This window comes from Elephantulus edwardii, unplaced genomic scaffold, assembly GCF_000299155.1.
Source record: "Elephantulus edwardii isolate Elephantulus edwardi_28Jun2011 unplaced genomic scaffold, EleEdw1.0 scaffold00065, whole genome shotgun sequence".
Lineage (NCBI taxonomy): Eukaryota > Metazoa > Chordata > Mammalia > Macroscelidea > Macroscelididae > Elephantulus > Elephantulus edwardii.
The window spans coordinates 15,219,506-15,242,747 of record NW_006399815.1 but is presented as its reverse complement, the minus strand read 5'-3'; the positions used below and the strand labels follow the sequence as shown (position 1 = coordinate 15,242,747).

Genomic DNA, 23,242 nt, shown 5'->3' with positions numbered 1-23,242 from the left:
GACATCATGCTTGGGAGGGTGGAGGGACAGCGCAGGAGGGGAAGACCCTCTATGAGATGGATTGATTCGGTGACTGGGGTAATCGAGATGGGTGTGTCAGGGGCAGTGCGGTTGGCGCAGGATAGAGCAGGGTTTAGGGTTGTTGTGCATAGGGTCGCTATGAGTCGAAAACAACCCGACGGCACATTAACAACAACAACAACAATAGAATATAGACAATAATAATAAATACTTGTAACATTTTTAATCATACTAACTCTGTAATTTACCTGAAATTCCCCAAAATCCAGCTTATATAATCATTCTTAAAAATAATGAGAATCTGAGATACCAGAAATATATCAAAAATCTTATTTACTGGTTAAAAATAGAGTATTTCTTCTAATTGAACTTTAATATTAAGGCTCTAATCTATTTCAATAGATAATAGCGAATAATAAAATGAGAGGACTACTCTCTTAGATATTCTCTGAAGATGTTAAATTATGTAAACTACAAAAGACGTAGCTCTTAAGTGGTGTTCGCTTAATGTGAAAATGTTAACTTTCAGTATTAATGTGAAATATATTTTCTGGTTAGATGATCATGCAGAAATAATTCATAACATTTAAATTTTCTTACACAAACACAAAAAATTGTGCCTTTCATTTCTAATAAAGTAGATAATTGAGGTAATTACTTACAACTTCAAATATATAATTATCTGTATACTTTAGATAAAACATTTTGGAAGCTTTTTTTTCTCCCTACAGTACACACAGATACACACAAGTTAAAATGATGAGTGTTCACAATCAATTGCCCACGAAGGCAAAAATTCAGCATTGTAGTTCAAATCAAGGCTTAAATTTCAAAACCAGAAATACTTGACACACACAAAAAAATGAAGAAATAAAATTTAACACAAAACCATTTGTCACTAAAATCATTTAGACAGTTTAGTTCTTATTCATACTAAAGACACGCATCCTTCCCACTTAAAAAAGATCCTCTAGTGTGTTTCTGAGGCTATAGATTGTATTAAGGGAACACTGATGGCTTAAAGGTAAGGTAAGAAGTTCAAACCTACCAGCTGCTCTCTACAGGAGAAATATAGGAAATCTCCTCTCATGCAATTTACTTTCTCTGAAAACTCTCTGCAGGGTCAGCTATGGGTTGGTTCTTATTTGAGGGAATTCAACAAATGGAAGAAGACTGCTCATTTTTCTTCTATAGAACACTCGTAAGTCTGAAATGTCAGATACAGTTGGCCTTTTTACTTAAAAATGTAACTTGCTACAGACATGCCACCAGTGCTACCTTCAGTATTGTGTGTGTGTGTTTTCTCATTTTCATTGTTAGATTTCTTTAATGTTCATATTATTTCTTCTATGATTACTTATTTTGTTAATCTAAACCAACAATAGCAGTTTCAATTTTTTTTGCCTCTTTCATTGGTTTGCTTACAAAGTTTGTATATATTGTGTTTCACACTATTCTTCATTCACATTGTGTTTTATACAATCATTCTCATGCATTATGTTTTATAATATTAATCATCATTAGACCTTGCCCATAATTACCCTGTCTTTTCACCTGGATCCTTCCCATTTCTTCCCTTTCCTCCCTCAAACTACCAAAGTGTGTAAGCCTATGGTTTCACCCCTACCTCTTCTCACCTCTTCCCACGCCCATCCTTCCCTGCCTCCCAGAACTTGAGTTCCCATATATGTTTTAATAGTTATCCTTCTATTTTTACAATAAGGGTCTTATATAGTATTTGTCCTTATGAGACTGATTTAGTTCACTCAGCATAAATGCTCTCCAGCCTCTCCCAAGTTATGTAGTATTTTTCGAAATTGTTGCTCCTGAGTGCTGCACAGTATTGCACTGTGTAAATATATCACAATTTCTCAACCCATTCAGTTGTGGATGGACATCTGGGCTTTTCCCATGTTCCCAGGTACTCCACTACTAGGAATATACCCCCAAAAAATTATCACTAAAACACAACGAAGATTATGTTCATAGCAGCATTATTCACAATCATAAGAATACAGAAAGAAATCTGTTTTGTTTACCTAACCAACCAACAAAAACAAATCTACTTAAATAATTATAAAAGGTAAAATTTCACCGACAGTAATAATATTCTAAGTGCCTTAGTATTCTCCAGATGAATAATTATAACATTTTCCTTTCTAAGCATATTTTGGCTATTGTTGTTGCTGTTAGGTGTCATGAACTCAGAGACCTCATGAACAATATCTGAATCCAGACCTATCCTGCACCATCATTATGACCTCTGTCATGTTCAAGCCTATTACTGTAGTCATGGTGACAATCGATCTCATTGAGAACCTTCCTCTTCTTCACTTACCACTTTATCAAACATGATATCCTTCTCCAAGAAATAACTTCTCCTGATAACATGTCCAAAGTATAAAATAAGATCTTATTAGCCTTTTTCCAAGGAGAATTCAGGTTGTATGTCCTTCAAGATGGATTAATTCTTTTGGTAATTCATGGTATCTTCTCTCATCCCTAGTCATTGTCCAGCTATGGCTTGTATCAGGAGCACCATAGTCTCCAGACTGACATTGTTGCTCTTCAGTTCTTTGTCTCTAACTACATACTTTTCCATTACAATATGTCTTTTAATTTCCAGGAAGCTGGTGCCAAGAGTGCTGAGTAGAGATGCTAGGAGAGTGATGCCTTTGAGCTGCAACTCGACGGCACATTACAACAATAACAACAATTCATGGTATATTCAATATTGTTCACCTATACTAGAATTCAAAGGTACCAACTGTTCTTTAGGCTTCCTTATTTATTGTCCAACTTTCACATGTGGTGCTATTGTTATATGCCATTGAGTCGACTACGCCTCATAGTGACCCTATACACAAAGCTCTGAACCCTGCTCTACCCTAAGCCAACCTCACTGTCTCTGACACACCTACCTTCGTTACTCCAATTATTGTGTCAATGCATCTCATCTGGGGTCTTCCTCTTATGCACAGTGCCTTGACCTTTCTAAACATGATATCTTTTCCCAAAGACTGCTCCCTCCTAGCTACATACCCAAAGTATGGGAGACAGAGTTTCAAAATCCTTGCCTCCAAGGAGCAACTTGGTTTTACCCTCTCCAATACAGACGTGTTAGTTCTCTTGGCAGTCCATGATATATTAAAAAATCTTCTCCAGCACTACAACTCAAAGGCATCAATTCTTCTGTCATCCTTGGTCATTGTCCAGCTCTCTGATGCATAACAAGTAATTGTAAAGACCGTGACCTGGATCAGGTGTAGCTTATTATCAGGTGGTAATACTATGGCTTGGATAAGGAATACTTTTGTGCTGAAAGTGACATCTTTGCTTTTTCAAACTTTAAAGAGGTCATATTATTGCATATTTACCCAATGCAAAATATTATTTGATTTGCTGACTGCTACTTCCATAGGTGCTGATTGTGGATACAAGCAGAAGTAAATCATTAAAAGATAAAGCTTTTTTTTTATGATGATGTTGCTTATTGGTCTAGTATAGAAGATTTTTGTTTTATGTTGAGGTATAATTAGATCTATTCACATGGCTCTAATCTCTGATCCTCATAAGTGCGTGCTTCAAGTGATCTGGCTCTATTATGAATATATGGCTCTAATATGAACACATGGCCAAAAGCATTATATTTAAGTGTTATTTTAAGTTTTCCCAAGTCATGCTTGCTGATAAAATAAAAACCAAACCCATTTTCATTGAATAGATCCCGGCTCATGACGACCCTCCACCATGGAGGCTGTAAATCTTTATGTGTAGGAGGCTGCTGATTCCATAGAGTTGCAGCTGGATTTAAACCACCAGCCTTTTGGAAAGGGGCTTTTATGCTAATGATTAATAACTTGGATTACAGACGAAAGACTTCTGAATATCACGTTTGATTTTTCCTGCACTAAGAAGTTAAGGATGAGGAGAGATGAAAGGAATGTTTAGAAGGACATCTGAGATACATACAAAATGGGCAAGAAATTTTCATATTGAGCCTACATTTTCATATCAGTAAAAGGAAAAGAACAATAATATTCTTCAAAGGAATTGTGTTTCTCAGAATTGAGAAGGAATATAAAACTTGCTTGGAATATGAAATTAAATTAAAAGTTCTTATAATGAATGTTCACAAAATTGTATTAACAAGCTATTTTGGAGAAGGAATCTAAATAACAAAAGGCCCCCACACAACACTCTCTTTCCTACCTATATGTTATTTCTCTTTCTCTCATAGTACTAGCCATTTTCAAAGAGAGATTGAAATCCTAAGAAAACAATGGTATTTGGCAAATGAAAGTCTGCAATGCAATGAGAAATTTTCACTTTCTAAATTTAATTAACTGGATTTTTGAGGACTTAGCTGTTGCTCTTCTTTTGAATACTAATGTGTGATTTCAAAACTTCATAGCTACATAACATGTATTGCTGTTGCTGTATACCATAGAATCAGAACCAACTCAAAGCTGACCCTCCAAAGGAAATTCAGAGGCAGTTAATTGCATGGGAAGAGACTGCCCATCCTTCTCCCAGGGAGCAATTGGTGGCATTGAACCGCTTGCCTTTGGGATTGCGGTGCAGCTTCTTGCCACTAGGTCATTAGGAAAACAAAATTTCACCTGGTCTTGGTATTTTGAAATCACAGAACATACTGTAATTGATTAGCATATACCAATAATTATGCTATTGTATAAAGAACAGGCAAGAATTATTACTATTACTGTCAGAATTTCTTTAACACACATATCTAGAAGTTTCTTTGCATTGATAAGACCTTTATGTAACTTGCTCTGCTGAAGAATTAGAAAATTTCAACCAAAAACTTTATTGAGGATTATACCGGCTTTTATCACTTTAGCTCCTGTAAGAGAAGATTTCTATTTTATACTTTTAATTTATAATTGAGCTTCTCACCAGAATCTTAGTTTTATATTTATAACTGCTTGATATACACTCATCTCCACTGAAATGCTCAATTTTTTAAAAGATAGCTGAGGTAGGAAAGAAAAGGTATAAAATGAAAGACAAAGTTTTTAGTAATACAATCTTGGGGCAGATAAAGAGCATCAGGATAAAATGCAACCTCATCTTTCTGTGTCTGCTAGTACACGTGAGGTAGGTCTTGGGTAAGAAGGCACAAAAAAATCTTATTGGTGTGATCTGAAATGATTTGGCCTGAGGACCTCATGAGTTCTTATCTCCTATCGCTTGTGACTGTAAATACTAGGTTGACTATCAGGAGTCTCCTCACCACAACGAAGCACAAGCTCATATTAGACTTTAAATTCACCAAGAGTAAACCCAAGTTATTGTATCCACCATTAACCTAAAAAACCCACTGCTTAGCATCTCCATATTTCTTTCTACTCATGATGCACATTTTCCTTTGTCTGCTACCGTCAGAACCTGAGATGTATGTATTACGCTAGTCTTCAACAAAAACCATTAATATAAAGACAAACATATCCCACCTCTGTAACACTTGGCTCTAGTCTTCCATATCATTAGGTATGGAAAAGGCTCACTAATCTGACTTCTAAAGGATATGTGTCCCATGACCCCTATGTAGGTAAGAATGGGGAGAAAAAGTTTAATCTCAATTTATTTATCAGCAAAATTAGGAAAATAATAAATGCCCATCAGTATTCTTGTGAGGATGAAATGAGAAAATGTAGAGGAAGTGCTCTGTAAACTTCAGAACTCTATGCAAATTTACAATTAAGCATAATTAAGTATTTGGGAATTCTAGTGTCCTTAGGGATCTCTCCAGAGTACTGAAGAGCAATGATGTCAGTTTGGAGACTAAGATGTGCCTTGTCTAGGCCATAATCTTCACAATTGCTTGTTATGCCTGAGAGCTAGACAATGACTAGAGATGATAGAAGGAGAATTAAATGCTTTTGAGCTGTGGTGCTGGAGAATAGTGTTGAATATATCATCAAATGCTAGGAGAACAAACAGATTCATATTAGAAAGGGTGAAACTGGACTGCTACTTGGAGTCAAGCATTCTGAAGCTATGTCTGATATACTTTGGACATGTTACAAGGAGGGACATCATGTTTGAGAGGGTGGAGGGACAGAACAGGAGAGGAAGACTCTCAATGAGATAGATTCAGTGATCGGAGCAGTGGGTATAGGTGGGTTGGAGACAGTGAGGTTGGCGTGGGATAGAGCAGGGATTAGGGCTCTTGCACTTAGGGTTACAAGCAACTCAACAGCACATAACAACACTCTCCTTCGTGCTACCCATAATTTATTGTGATATACACACTCTTTGAACAGAACAAGGTAATACAACATGCTTATTCAAACTATATTCTGAACTACCAATTGGAGTAGCAAATCTGTATGATGAATGTAGTATCAAAATTAGAGCAAGGCTCATGAAAACCTTAATTATACAGGTAACATAAATAGCATAACCGTGTATTCAGAAAATGAAGATATAAAGCATCTATTGATAAATATCAAAGACTATACACTACAGTGTAATTATATCTCATCACTAAAAAAATAAAACCACAAAATTGAACAAGTGAGCTACCTCATAGCAAAGAAAAAATTAAAATTATCAAAAATTTTATTTTACATGGATTCGCAATCAATAGCCATCATGGTCGCTATCACAAAATCAAAGGATTTAGTGCTATGGGTAAATCTATTGCCAAAGATCTTTTGAAAGTGCTAAAAAAGGTAAAAATGAAGGTATATACTTGACCCAAATAATGGTATTTTCAGTTGTTTGATAGGCTGATAAAATCAGACATTAAATAAGAAAATGAGAGGAAGAACAGATGTCTCTAGACTGTGGTGTTGGTGAAGAATATGAGATATGAAAAGAATAAATAAATAAATGTGTCTTGGAAAAACTACAGCTGGAGTGATATTTAGAAGAAAGTATGGTGAGAGATCATCTTATCTATGTTGGAAAAATTATCAGGAATCTGTCTCTGAAGAAGGATATCATCATGCTTAGAAAAATGCAAGTCAGTGAGAAAGAGACATCCTTACTGAGATAGAATGATATGGTGACTGCACAGAAGAGATTGCCAAACAGTGCAAGCAAGATTAGACAAGAATTTGTTCTATTGTGAGTCAGAGCCAATTCAATACATCTAAAACAACAACGGGAAATTTAAAGTGTAATTAGGCTGTTGATAAAAATCAGAGTGTTACTGCTCTGTTATTATATTTGCTACCAAGATGATACAGGTTTCCTTGACAAATAACTTCCTCAGGCTTTGAATTTTTACCTTACCTGACTCCAATTACTTTTACAGATGTCTTCTTTTCAGAATCAAAATCTCTCCACAATGCTGAAGTCCTAATGGGACTGAATTTATAATCTCCACATTGTCAAGAGAGGCTCTCTACATGTTCTTGATCTGCATTTTAATATCTGAATTTCACATAAATTCACTGTAATATGCTTTCACAGATCTATATCCCCAAGGAAGAATTTTCTGCTTCTAAGGTTCATGCTACCCATTAATTAAATTCTTTCTCTCCTTTCAGATCCACCACAAATCACACCTTATGAATATGTCTGAGATACTTCTACTCTGATTTGAGTTTATCCTCTTCTGAAATGCAAGCTCCTATCTTATTATCTAATGGAATATCTGTATGATGCCTACACAATTTTGTTTCTGGGATTATCCACACTCGTCATGACCTCAATATTTTGTGTTGATCTTCTGTTCCTAATCACAGGAATAAATTAATTTCATTAATGATATTTTATTATTCTTTCTTCCCAACATGAGTTCTTAGCTTGGTTCTCAGTCCCACTCTATATCAGAATCACCTGAGGCGTTCTGGGGTGGTTTTTATTTTTTCTAGGAGAGGGGCTTGTTTTTGGTTTTGTTTCTAAACAACTTACACTTAGACTTTATTCCAGTAAGACTTAAGCCATATCTCCAAAGGCAATAAATTGAACAAAACTCTCCAGGCGAAAAGGATGCACACTTCCAGTTGACATTCTGGTCTACAACATTTCTGGTAAATAATAAAATAACTCCAAATTTATTTTTCTTGAATATAAAGAAATGTCAGGATTTTTTGTTTCACAGTATAAAGACATCATTCAATGGCATTACAGTCATATCCCTACATAGAGTCCTAAGCTCAACATAATCAAGAACATTCTTCTGAACAGGAGTAAAAAAAAATCTCTTGCAATACAGATAGAAAAATTAATGGAAGTCACATAATTCAATAAAACAATTTTGTCAAGTAAGTCACACATCAGAGATTATCAATAAAGGAGTTTTAATGATCTTTTAAAACTCTTAATATAATCTCATATTTATAATATAAACAATCACTTTGAATTTTTTAAAAGATTGCAAATTGTATGAAAGCTTAAAAGTGTTAATAAAAACCAAAAATACTTAGTTGTTCCAGAGTTTAACAACTAAGTATCTGTAGACCTGTCAGTCTGCCTGAACACAGGGTTAAAAGTTTTGCTTTATTTTATCAGGAAAACACAGCTCTTTGGATGAAAGCATAACTATAAGAAAGTGATATTGAGTATTTCTATTTAATATAAAAGAAACAGATCTTCCTCAGTCATCAGAAAGCTAATAAGATTCTGAATACAAATCATCAGTAGGAAAGCAGAGTTTATGTAATGTTTACAGAGAACAGGCTCAAATTCAGGTTCTTCTTTGTTGTTCAATCTTAAAACAGGATCTGTGTTTGGAACATACATAATTTACTGTACAATATTGAGATGTTTTGTTTTCTGAATTAATAGAAAGTAGTGTGCTGAATACTAATTAAATGAATGAAGAGAATGGAAAAAAAAAATCTTGAGATGTGGTCTCTATAAAGAGAAACTTGAAACTTGTGGACAAATGGGGGAATTTGTGATCCATTTTATTCTTTGCTTCCTAACTCACATTTAACCTTGAATATGTATTTTGAGGATAAAAAAAAAATTTAAGTTCCCTGGATTTATTTTTTAAATGATATATAATATCTTATTTAATTGCAACAATGTCAATCTGAAGACTAAGGTGCTTCTGATACAGATCATGGTCTTCAAAATTACTTGCTATGCATCAGAGAGCTGGACAATGACTAAGGATGACAGAAGAAAAACTGATGACTTTGAGTTGTGGTGCTGGAGAAGAATCTTGAACATACCATGGACCACCAAGAAAACAAGTGAGTCTTTCTTGGAGAGGGTGAAACCACGTTTCTTCCTGGAGACCAGGATTTTGAAGCTCCATCTCACATACTTTGGGCACGTGAGATAGCTGGACAATGGCTAAGAACTGGTGACCAAGAAAAGGAATGGAAGCTTTTGAGCTGTGGTGCTGGAAAAGTGTGTTGAACTTACTATAGACTGCCAGGAGAACAAGCAGGTCTATCCTAGAAAGGGTGAAACAAAGCTGCTCCCTGGAGGCAAGGATTTTTAAGGTCTGTCTCATATATTTGGGGATGGGCCAGGAGAGACCTGTGAGAGGGACATCATGATTGGAAGGGTGAAGGGACAGCACAAGAGAGGAAGATCCAGGATGAGATGGTTTGACTCAGTGACTAGAGAGTAGGATTGGGTCTGTTGGAGATGATGAAATTGGCTCAGGATAGGGCAGCTGTTGAACATAGGGTCACTATGAGTCACAGATGACTCAACAGCATATAAGAACAATAACAGTATTGTTGTGAAGTGAATCAAAATCATAGTGATCCAAAGAACAATAGATTTGAATCTTGTTCTATCTTGTGTCAACCTCTTCATCTCTGACACAGCTGAGCACAATGTTGTTGTTATGCAGAATTGAGTCAAAACTGATCCACCAATGATCCTTCAGCTGGTTTGCAGAGACAGTTAATCACACAGGAGGAGACTGCCCAGCCTTCTCCTGTGGAGTAGCTTGTGTTTTTAGGAGTCATGTTCCTTAAGGATTGCTGTGCAGCTTCTTGCCACTAAGCCACCAGAGCTCCCCACTGTAATCAATCCAACTGATTAATGGTATTCTCTTTTGCTGACTCTCCAGCTTTCAAAATATATCCTTTTCCAAACAATTATCTCTCCTAGTATTATGACCAAAGTATGTGAGATGAAGCTTTATCATATTTGCCTCCAAAGAGCAGTCTGACTGCACTTTCTTCAAGACATATCTAATTTTTCTTTGGGCAGTCCATGGGATATTAAATATTATTCTCCAACATACAGCCCAAAGAAATCAATTCTTCTGGCATCCTTATTCATTGTCAAGATCTTGGATGAATAGCAATTGATAAAAAACAAACAAACAAAAAACCAAACAAACCCAAAACCCTGGCCTGAATCAAGAACATCTTAACCTTCAAACTGACATCATTGTTCCTGAGTAAGATGGAGAGGTCCCTGACAGCCAACTTGCTCAATGCAATTCATATCCCGATCTCCTGACTGTAGCACCAACGGTGTTGACTGTGGATACATGTAAAATGAAATTGTTAACAGTATCGATTTCTTCACCATTTATCAGGATTCTGCTTTTTAGTTCAGTGGTGAGAACTTTTGTGTTTTGATTGTTCGGATGCAATCCATCCTGAAGGCCATAGTCTTTGATCTTCTGGAGCAAGTGTTTCAAATCTTTCTCACTTTTAGCAAGCAGGGTTGTGTCATCTGTATAATGCAAGCTGTATATGAGTTGTCAATCTATACTGACACCACATTCTTCTTCATAGAGTCCAGTTCCTTTAAGAATTTACTCAGCACACAGATTGGATGCCCAAAGAGCTGAACAGACTATTTCAAAGAGAAGCCCAAGAAGACATAGCAAAGAGTTATAATGGAATGTGCAGAGAGCTCGAATTGGAGGGGGAAAAGAAAGAATCACTCTGCATTTCTCAAGCTGAGAGAACGGGAAAACAAATTTAAGCTTCAAATTACAATACTGAAAAATGATATTGGCAATATATTTTAATAACCCAGAAAACACCAAAAGAAGGAGGGATTACACAGAATTAATGTGCCAAAAACAAATGACTGATACTGAAAAAATTCAGAAAGTATCATCTAAGCTACATTGATATATTGGTAAACAATAAGGCCCCAGGAATCGATGGGATGTAAATTGACTTGTTTCAATTAACAGATGCAGCCCTGGATGTGCTCAGCAGCCTATGCCAAAAAAATTTGGAAGACAGCTTCCTGGCCAATGGATAGGAAGAGGTTTGTTCCCATTCCCCAAAAAGAGGATCCAAATGAATGCAGAAATTACTAACGAGTTAGTATCACATGGAAACAAAATAGTGCTGAACATCATTCAAAAATGGCTAGAAGATAGGAAACTACTGGAATTTCAAGCAAGACTTAGAAGAGACCATAGCACCATGGGTATCATTGCCCGAAGTCAAATGAAAGTAAAGAGTACCAGAAGAATGTCTATTTACGCTTTATTGACTATGCAATGCCATTTGACTGTGTGGATCGTAACAAGTTATGGCTAACTCTGAGAAGAATGGGAATCCCAAAGCACTTAATTGTGCTCATGCCAAACCTATACCTAGATTGGAGGCTGTTGTGCAAACTGAGCAAGGGAATACTACTACATGATTTAAAATTAGGAAGGGAGTGTGTCAGAGGAGTATCCTATCTCCAAACCTATTCAATCTGTATACTGAGCAAATTATCAGGGAAGTTGGACGCTATAAAGAAGAATGTGGTACCAAGATTGGAGGGAGGGAGAATCATCAATAACCGGCATTATGCACATGGCATAATCTTGCTTGCTAAAAGTGAGGAGGACTTAAAGCACTTGTTACAGATGAACCAAGAATACAGCCTTCAGTATGAATATCAATATGAAGAAAACAAAGATTCTTACCACTGGTCAAATAGGTAACATCATGATAGATGATGAAAAGATTCAAACTGTAAAGAATTTCATCTTACTTGGATCAACAATTAACACTCATATTGCCAGAAGTCAGGAAATCAGGAGACATATTGCACTGAGAAAGTCTGAAGTTAGAGACCTCTCCAAGGTTTTGAGGAGCAATGATTTCAGTTTGAGGACTAAAGTGTGCCTGATTCAGGCCACAGTCTTTCCAATCACTACTTATGCATCTGCATGCTGGACAATGAATAAGAATGACAGAAGAAGAATTGATGCTTTGCCCCGTGGTGTTGAGAGGAGCACGAACAACCCATGGACTTCCTCTAAAAGAACAAAAAAATAGGTCTTGGAGAGGGTATTACCAGAGTTTTCTTTGAAGAAGAAAATGATCATGTGGCTTTGCTTCACATACTTCAGGCATGTTGCTAGGAGGGGCTATTGCTTGGAGAAGGACATGCTGCCCAGAAAGGTAGAGGGTCATCAAAGAGGAAGACACATGACCAAGTGGATTAACCCATAACTACTACAATGGATTCTAGTGTGTCAGGAGGTGTGAGGACGGCACAGGATAAGACAGGGTTCACATCTGTTGTTCAGAGGGTCAATATGGGTCATATTTGACTTGACAGCACCTAACAACAACAACAGATTGAACTGGTATGGAGAAAGGACACAACCATGACATATACCATTTTCTATTTTATCCTTGTGGGACTGAGTAAGTTCACTCAGCATAATGCTCTCCACTCCCTCCCACTTTAGGTAATACTTTACGAAGTTATTGCTCCTGAGTGCTGCACTGTTGTTGTTGTTAAGTGCCATCAAATGGCAGGTGACTCATAACGACCCTACGAAGGAGAGTCCTCCACGCTTGGGTGCCTTTCATCCTCTCTCCAGGTTTATAGGGTTTCTGGAGGCAAGCTATTATGGAAGTGGATGCCACTCCTCCTTCCAAGCTTATTTTAATTGGGAAGCTCCACCCCCCTCTCTGTCTGCATTGGGTAAGCAGCCATTAATGCATTTGACACATCAGTGTCACAGTGTTCAGCCTCATAGCAACCACAAGTGACCGTGGTACAGCAACTTGTACACCAGGGCTATACGACCTAGAGGAATGTCTGAACAAAAACAATGAAAGACAGGCCTGAGGGCTGCGGATAAAAAGTCACCCACCTTTGGCTTGATAGCATCGCTTTCTGTCCACTGGGCCAGCTGATCTCTCTCTCTCTGGAGTGCTGCATAATATTCCATAATGTAACCATTTCCTATTTTAGACCATGTAGTGCTCCCTTGCTATGTTTACACAACAATCTATTCCTCTTTTGGTCGAGGAATAGGCTTCACAAGAGCACAATTACATATTCCAGGATTCCCATTCTTCTAAATGTTAGCCATAGTTTGTTATGATTTACACAGTCAAATAGTGTTGCATAGTTAATAAAACACAAATAGAATTCTTCTGGTATCCTTTACCTTCAGCCAGAATCCATCTGACATAAGCAATGATATCCCTAGTGCCAGGACCTCTTCTAAACCCAGCTAGAACTTTTGACAGTTCTCTCTCAATGTACTGTTCTAGTAATTTTGGGATGATCTTTAGCAATATTTTGCTTGCATGTGGTATTAGTTATATTGTTAAATACTTTCTACATTCTTTTGTATCCCCTTTCTTGGCACTGGGAATAAGTATGATTATCTTCTAGGCTGTCAAGCAAGAAACTGTCCTCCAAATTTCCTAGCATAGACTAGTGAGCATGTCCAAGGCTATAACTGTTAGCTGAAATTTGTATATTGATATTCCATCATTTCCTAGGGCCTTATATTTTGCCAGTGTCTTCAATGTAGCTTGCACTTCTTCCTTTGTTATTACTGGCTCTTATTCATATGGTTATTACCTACTATTTCTTTGACTGATCCCTCATGGTCTTTGCAATTATTAGCTATGCATTTGAGAGCTGGATAGTGAATGAAAAAGGCAGAAGAATTGATGTCTTTCACTTGTGGTCCTGAAGAAAAACACTAAGTATCAAATGGACTGCCAAAAGAAAGAGGAAATGGGTCTAGGGAAGAGTGCAGCCAGTATTCTCCTTAGAGAGAAGGATACTGAGACTTCATCTCACACAACTGCATATCATTATGAGGAGCCTGTCCTTGGAAAAGCCATCATGCTCGCAAAAGTTGACAAAGGAGGGGAAGATCCTCAATAAGGTGAACTGACACAGTGACTGAAACAATGGCTCTAATGTCTCAGAAATGAGGATGTCACAGGACAGAGATAAGATGTGATGTTCACAGGGTCACTAATTCAACTGGACAGCACGCAACAGCAGCAATTCACTTCCAAATAACAGTAAAATGAAGATATTGTGACATAAAGTAGATTACACTATAAAAGCAACTGTTTGGAATGAAACCAATTATAAACAAAAAGACAAATGAACCCCACAAACTGAACACTGTTCTGTCATATGATGTGATCATGTTCATATAAAATTCTAAACAGGCAACACAAAAGTATAGTAGTAGAAGTCAGGAAAATGTTTACTTTGGATGAGGGATATAGAAACTGGCAAGTGGGAAAGAGTGGTTCTGAGGTGTTAGTAGGATTGTTGCCTGATGTGAGCACTGGTTGTGTTATTTTAAAAAGTTAAGTGATAAATCATTTTTTATTTCTGTGCTTTTCTATAATTTGATTGACATTCAGACTTTATTTTACACATGAGTTTTTGTTGTTGGCTTTTCTTTTTTTTTGCTTTTGAAAATTCTTTCTAGTTTCATTTTAGGAAGTCCTCCCAAATTAAAATACTGTTTCATTACACTCTCTTTTCTTATAGTGTTTATTTTACTTTTTTGCATTTTTGTGGACCTTATTTTGGTAATGGTATAAGGTTTGATTTAGAAAAAGTTGAGTCTTTAAGTAATTTAAAATGATTTTAAGATGTTTAATTAGTTGCTTTGTAATTTTCCATTCTTATGAATTTCATTCAAATGTAGAAATTTTGCAATCGTACAATAAATCGGCTAATTGCTCAGCAGTTCTCATCATGAGCTTTTATTTAAAATGTTGAAGTCTGAGAGCTGTTGACTTTCAAATCAAATCTTATCTACAAAATAATTCTAAAAGTAACACTTTCAGCTCTCTCACACCACCAGCAAAGAAGTAGGCAAGTATCAGGTACCCTGAGAACCAGACATTCTTGAGCCAACTGGACTTAGCAGCAGCAGCAGCAGCAGCCATGGCTGAAACAGAGAACCAATCTGCGATTGGACTGCTACCCACCCTCCCAAAGACAGAACCGGAACGAAGAGACTTTGCCCAAGTCTGTTGGTCAACTTGGAGGGGCGAGGTGCGAGCTAATATTGACAGAACTGAGAACATTGTAACTTAACATGAGTCTAAGGCCATGAAGCTCAAGGCTGAGGGGACTGAGCACATTTCTGAAGCTGTCCTCACTGTATTCTGCTACTTAACTGGATTATGACCTTTTGACTACCTGCTCCCCCTCATAAAAGTCACGTTTTCGGGTATCTTGAGTCCCTTCTTATGTGAAAGGGGCTCGGGAGGAAGCAACCAAAACAGCCACCTTCAAACAAAGTTTCTAATATTTTGTAAACCTATGTGCTATTATAAAATAAGACTTCACAGGGGTCTCAATAGCTGAATTTTCAGAAACAGATTGCCAGACTTTTCTGGGGTGGGTTCAAACCAGTAAACTTTATGTTACCAGGTGCACACAGTCACTGTTCCTAGGAAATCCTTGAATCTCAAAGAGTTAATTCTAGAGGTGGCCTTGCAGACAAAAAACAATTTGTTTGGAGAGGCAGATTTAAAAGTCAATTTTGTTTGATACACACATATATATAATCTTAAGGTCAGCTAAGTTCATTGTCATTGGGTCAGAACCAACTCATAGTCGATTCTCTAGCAAGGTTTCATAGGCTGTAAATTGCACATCCATTTTTCATGAAACAGCCAGTGGATTTGAACTGCCTGCTTTTAGGTTTGCAGTACACTTTCCATTAACTAGGCCATCAGAGTTCCTTATATTCTTAGATAATAACCTCATGCCAGAGTTTGTTAGAATGTTCATCATAGTTCTATCGGTTATCAAAATCCCCTGTCTTCCATTTTTTTTTATTCTAGCATCTCAATTCTTTCAATCAACTATATTACAGATTATAAGAAAAAAATTACTATTCTGCTCTATAGCAATATTCTGTTTTTAAAGCTTATGTTTACTTTTCACAAAATTCTTCCTAGAATCTTGTAGAACTTAAAATAGTGTTAGAAAATGAATACCAATTTTAGCTTAGTAACATATAATTAGTTTTATAAATATTCATATTTATCTCATCTTTTTATCAAATGAAAACAAAATAATTATAGTTTGCTTCTAGATAATAACAAAATCATCCTAGGGACAAATAATAGCATAGATTAATTATTTCTTACACACAAAAGAGTTCACCACCGATTGAATAAGACAGAGAAGAGCAGAGAAGGGGTCAATGTGCCTGGTCTATCAGATCTCCAAACCTGAAATTACAGTAAACTGTAGAGCTACTTAACAACAACAACAACAACAATGATGAGCTAATCTTCAAGACTTTTAAAAATGCATAACCAAAGCAAAACAAAATATAAAACATTTATTGTATGTTGTTGTTATGTACCGTCAAGCCACTTGCGACTCATAGCGACCCTATGTACAACAGCCCTAAACCCTGCTCTATCCTGTCTCAATCTCACTGTCTCTGACATGCCCATACTCATTATCCCAGTCACTGAATCAATCCACTCATAGACGGCCTTCCCCTGTTGTGCTGTCTCTCCACCCTCTCAAGCATGATGTCCCTCTCCAAGGACCGATTCCTCCTTGCAACATGTCCAAAGTATGTGAGACAAAGCCTCAGAATCCTTGCTTCCAAGGAGCAACCTGGTTTAATTACCCTCTCCAGGATTAAAGTGTTTGCTTTCTTAGCAGTCCATGGTATATTCAATACTGTTCTCAGGTACCACAACTCAAAGGCGTCAATTGTCCTTTTATCCTCCCTAGTCATTGTCCAGCTCTCTGATGTATATAACAAGTAATTGCAAAAACCATGGCCTGTATCAGATGCACCTTAGTCTCCAGAGTGACACTATTGCTCTTCAGTACTTTGGATAGCTCTGTAACAGCAGACTTTCCCATCGTAATATGTCTTTACTCATTCGTAACTGTTGTGGTTTTGCTATGTAATGTTGAGTCGGAAGAGATGATCCTTCAGCTGGTTTTAAGAGGCTATAAACTGCACAGGAGGAGATTGTTCATCTTTTTCCTGTGGAGCAGCTATTGGATTCAAACCATGTGCTTTTGGGTTAGCAGCATGACTCCTTACCAGTAGGCCAGCTCATAGTTAGTCACTTCTGTATGTCTAGTGTACCTTCCTGCTACTCTCACTTTTGAGGGCCTTCCCTAGACTCTGCAGGCTACTCCAGGACCCAGAATAATAAAAGGTTGATCTTAACAAAGAACAGGGCTTCCAAGATCCTCTTGTTATTGAAAGGGATGCATCTATTTTGATGGTGAATAAACATTTTGCTATAATTCCTGTCAGTACCATAATAAATACAACACGCAAGAGAGAAAGACTTAGTAATGTAATTGATTATTCAGGACTGGAAATCATGAAATAGGCTTAGTCTCTTTTATTGTAATATATATATGTTGTTATATATGTTGTTATATATGTTGTTATATATGTTGTTATATATGTTGTTATATATGTGTCATATATATATATATATCAAATTTGGCTGAGGACATTTTAATTAAGGCAAATGAATGAAATTTACCAAAGTAGTCTTCACAACTGGACCACTAAGCAACACTATGATAAATGGAGAAAAGCTGTCAAGGATATATTTTACTTGGATCCATAGTGAATACGCATGAAAGCGAGAGGACTAAGGTATAACTGACACAATATATAATGTTTTCAACTGCTTCACATGCATGTGGAAGCTGGATAATGAACAATAAGGAAGGCTAGAGAAGCATTGATATATTTAAATTATAGTTGGTAAAGATTACAGAATATATCATGGACTACTAGAAAATCAATGAATGTCTTTTGAGTTGTGGTGCTGGAGAAGAGTATAGAATATACCACGGATTGCCAAGAGATCAAATAAATCATAGAGAAAGTGCAGCCAGATTACTCCTTAGAGGCAAAGATGGTGAAGCTCTGCTTTATATACTTTGGACATATTATTAGGAAGGGCCAGTCCTTGGAAAAGCTCTTCAGGTTAAGAAAGGTGGAAGTTCAGTGAAAGAGAGGAAGCTGCTCAATGAGATTAGATTGACACAGTAACTTTAAGAATGAACTTGTGCATATTAGTGATTATGAGGATAGGTAGGATAGGGCACAGTTCAGATCTACTCACTGAATCACTATGAGTCAAAGTCCACTGAATGGCATCTAACAAGAACAACTACTACTTCTACTTCTACTGCTACTACTACTATTATGACTAAAAGTAAAAAAAAAATTACATTTCAAATATATTTACTGACTTAAATTTGAGACATTGGCCACTGAGTTGGTAACAATTATCTAGGTTTAGGCTTGGAATTAAGCAGCAAAGACAATCAATCTTCAGGGCATGGAGATCACAAACAGCAGGAGGCAAAAAAAACCACCCCAAAACAACTACAACCCTAATATGTTGGTAAATGCTGAAGAGAGACTGAGGAAATAACTGTTGAGTAAGTTACTTTCTAGAGTTTCTCTAGTGAAACAAAGCCTCTATTATTATTCCAGACAACTACGCAGCTCCATGTAAAAGGAAATAAGGTGATAAACAATAAGTAGTGACTGAAGATTGAGTGCTCCTCAGAAAGAAAACTGAGCTGTTTCAGATATTCTTTTATGTAATACTTAAACAACATAATAATAGCAAGGAAATATTATTATAGATATTGTATTCAACACTATAGGAAATAAAAAAGATAAAACACAGTCTTTGACAATATGGAGTTCAAAATTTAATATAAAAGATAAGATAGAGACAAATAACTTCAGTCCAAGTCATAATGTTAGATATGATAATAAATAATCCTAGAAGAGAAACACACAGTAGAGAAGGAGTCAATAAATTAAGGGACAGAAGAAAAACTCTCAGACAACTGATATTACTCAAACTGGAACTGAAGAGAAGACCATGAGGCAAAAATGATTACAGAAGTGCTTTCTAAATGGTGAAGATATCATAACAAACTCACGGTGATGGAAGAGGGCTGGGTAGCTTCAGAAAATGTATACAACGAAACTAAGTGAAAGCACAACTTCCCCAAATTTAATAAACTGATTGTGTAAAATATCTTTTAGCAAAAGCCAGTGTAAAAGGTTACATCATTTAAAAAAATTCTTACTGAAAGTGAGAAAAAGATATTTCCTACAAATTCAGATTTACAATAAATTTGTGGTTGGCTGTAAAAGATATAAAAACATATTCTGGTTGTTGTTGTTATGTGTTGTTGAGCTGCCTCTGACTCATAGCAACCCTATGTACAACAGCCCTCAACTCTGCTCTATCCCTTGCCAATCTTATTGTCTATGACACACCTACCCATTACCCCAGTGACTGAATCAATCCGTCTCATCAAGGGTCTTCCTCTCCTGTGCTGTCCCTCCACACTCCCAACAATGACATCCTTTTCCAAGGACTGATCCAGCCTTGCAACATATCCAAAGTATGTCAGATAAAGCCTCAGAATCCTTGCCTCCAAGGAGTTCCTGTCAAACATTCTTCTAGGTGGTATAGCACTGGTCTGTGCGTTTCTGTACAGAGGTAACTCGTGGTTGCTGTGAGGCTGAAGCCTGTGACAGTGATGTGCCAATCGTGGTAATGGGCACCCATGGTGGACATTGTTGGCTGGAGCTTCCCGACTAAATCAAGCCTGGAAGCAGGAGTGGCACCCACTTCCAAAATGGCTTGCCTCTGGAAACTCTATGTATGAACAGTGCTCAGGCTGTTCGTTCATAGGGTCACTATGAGTCGTCTACGACTCGACGGCATTAAACAACAACAACAACAAGGACAAACCTGCTTGTTCTCCTAGCAGTCCATGGTGTATCCAATACTCTTCTCTAGTACCACAGTTCAAAGGCAGCAACTCTCCTTCTCTCATCGCTAGTCATTGTCCAGCTCTCTGATGAGTAGCAAGTAATTGCAAAGACCATGGCCTATATCAGGCACCCTTTGTCTCCAGACTGACATTGTTGCTCTTCAGTATTTTGGAGAGGTCTCTGACAGCAGACTTTCCCAATGTAATTCGTCTTTTAATTTCAGATTCATCTAACCATTGCTCAAAAGTAAGAACGAAAGTTTCTGTTCTGGTAAAAAATCTGTTAGAAAAGACTTCTGTAATGATTGGCCTGTTTGCTAACATTATCTTTGTTTTTGATGATTGCTTTTGAGTTGAGCGTGACTTATAATGACCCTAAGAACAAAAGGTCCGAAGCTTTTCTGTAATTATCGACATTCATCAAAGTTCATAGAGTTTCTGGAGGCATGCTGTTTAAGAAGTGGATGCCATTCCTGCTTCCATATTATCCTTAGCCAAAAGAAGGCACAAGAAGTCAATCCTGGAGCACAAGTTCAAAACACGTGATGTTAAGAGATACTGCCCACAGAGGAGGAAACTGGCAGCAGCTTGAGGCATTAGGAATCACAGAAACCCAGAAAGATTGACAGATAGGCCATCACATCAAGGACTGCATAAGAGGAGACTGATGTTGAATGGAGTAGGTGGGAGTAGAAGTGAATGCAGGTGGAACAGGGAAAGGGGTATCTCAAAACACACCTAGCAAGGGTGGGGACAACACGTTTTTTTCCTACTACTGGGAAATATATTTAATCTGTTCTCTGTAAAATGCTTGTCTGTCAGATAATGTTCTAAATCTGAGCAATCTAATTAAGACAGACTAGGAAGAAGGATTGGCCATTCACTTCTGAAATAGCAGACCTTTGAAAACTTATAAAAGGATATATTAAAGAAAAAATGGTGTTTTTAAACATTTTAAGGTTTTAGTTAAGACATATCACCTGCAAACAATTTAGCATACAGTAAGTCTATAATAACAATTTCTTCCCAAGCTAAGTGATACAGTGTCTATTGTGTGCCATTGAGTTGACTTCAACTCAAAGTAACCTTGCTGTTGCTATATGTCTTCAAGTCAGAACTGACTAATAGCTGACCCTCCAGTGGGTTTTCAAAAACTGTGAATCACACAGAAGGAGACTGGCCATCTTTCTACTATGGCGTAGTATATGGAATCAAACTGCCTGTGTTTTGTTGGCAAAGCAACTAACCCTACCAATCCTATATGACAGAGAGAACTACCCCAGAGGGTTCCTCCCACAAAGTCACAGCCACGTTTTTCAACTAGCATCCCAGTGCTTTAACAAATGTGTCACTAAGGCTCTTTATAGAATTTCTTTTGAGTCGTAAGTAAATGGCAGCATGTAGAGATAAACATTGATTTAAAACTGCATATATTTATTATACACCTAATTAAATAGATCTTTTATCAGGGTAATAATCACAGAATGAAGGGAAGAGGAGAAAACTCATAAATTCCATTTAGGAAAAATCATTACCTGAACAGTTTTGTTCATGGAATAACAAGTAAATACATCTGTGAACAGCACATGGAACAAGAAATACCACCTAAAAAATGTTTAAATACAATCTCAAAGAAGTTAAAAGCAATGGACTAAGAATAAGAAGAATATTGTCTACTGAATACAAAATAAGGGTATTTAGGATTAACTACAGGCAAATAGCGAGCTGTTACTGAGGGCAAGGTAAATCAGAGTAACTGTAGAGAATGAACATAAATATGAAAATTCTAAAAGGTTTGCCTGGGATCTCCCTAAATGAGCTCCAGTCTCAGACAATTTATGAGAAAATACTTATGCAAAGCAGTGGGTCAAGACTCACTCTGAAATTCCACACCATAATGAAGCATAATCACAGAATGAAAACATAACGTATATCTAGCAAATTACCACCTTCAACAGTAACATTAAAAAAATGATAGCATTTGTATGATATTTCATAGATAAATTTTGCACTTAGTTGCGATAAGTATCGATATTTAAAATGACTACATTTAATAAAAGGCAGAGCATGCAATGATGAAACTTTTGCTCTCCCCTTAAATCAAGATTATATGATGGATTAAGTGTTCACAAGCTCAGTCTTTTCATCAAATCATTTTCTAATAGTCAACCATCTACTAGATGGCCTGTTAGCAATTGCCTCACATTAGAGCCACGAGGTTTTAATACAGAGCTGTTTCATTAATGCTCCCTGAGTTTTAAATTAAGCTACTAATTCAATTGAAGGAACTTCTGACAATACATCTTTGGTGTTACACCTCCCCTGACCTAGACTAGTCATTTTATCATCTATTTTACCTTTTCAAATATTAAAATGGGTTCAACTCTTCTTATTTTCACATCCCTGGAAGAAATAACAGGAATTGCGGATGTGATATGACTCAGGATTGACTTTATATAAAGTAAATGCGTTTGGAGCTTTTGGGTTTTTTTTTTTAAGTGACTAAACCATTGACCAGTAAGAGATCTACATTTTAGTGCTCAGCTAAGGTTGAGCAAGGACTTATACTCCCAGATTATTCCATTATGAATGACTTTATATTAAAAAGGACCAAAATAAAAACTCAGTGCTCTAGTGTGGATTCTGACTCCCGGTGTTTCTATAGGTCAGAACAAAAATACCAAACAATGCTTCCAAGACTGCTTTACAGGAGCTGACTGTCCCATCTTTCTACAATGGAGAGGCTAGTGGATCTGAATGACTGATCTGGTTAGCAGCCAAGTAACTTCTTTGCCACCAGGACTTCTTAGCAACAACACCCCAACCAAACCAAATGCACAGAAATTGTTTAAATATTGACATATAGCAAGCCTCCATTAGGTCTCTTTGAACCTGTAAATCTTAACAGTGGTGACTGTCCATTATGCTTCTGCAAAGCCAAAGGTGGATTCAACCTCTCAGAGCAACGGTCTATGTATTATGCCCCTGGAGTTCCTAGTCTATATTATGAATAGTATTTGTATATATTATAAATATTATCGATAGTATTGTTGTCTGAACCAAGTCATTGCCGACCCTACAGTGGGTTTTCAGAAGGAATGAACTGCACAGGAAGAGACCGCCCATCTGTCTTCCAGAAGCTGCTGGATTTGAAACCACGTGCCTTTGGGTCTGCAGCACAGCTTCTTATCACTAGGCATAACAATTTCTATCGGCATTGAGGTAAGAATTTACATTCTGGATGAATATAATTGAGAATTTATAT

General features: G+C 36.9%; 1 protein-coding gene across 1 annotated transcript in view; it reads right to left on the bottom strand.

Annotated features, from left to right (window-relative positions):
- Window positions 1-23,242, bottom strand: part of CPNE8 (copine VIII) — a 400,491-nt gene that overhangs the window by 131,515 nt on the left and 245,734 nt on the right. The gene's annotated exons all lie outside the window — the stretch shown is intronic.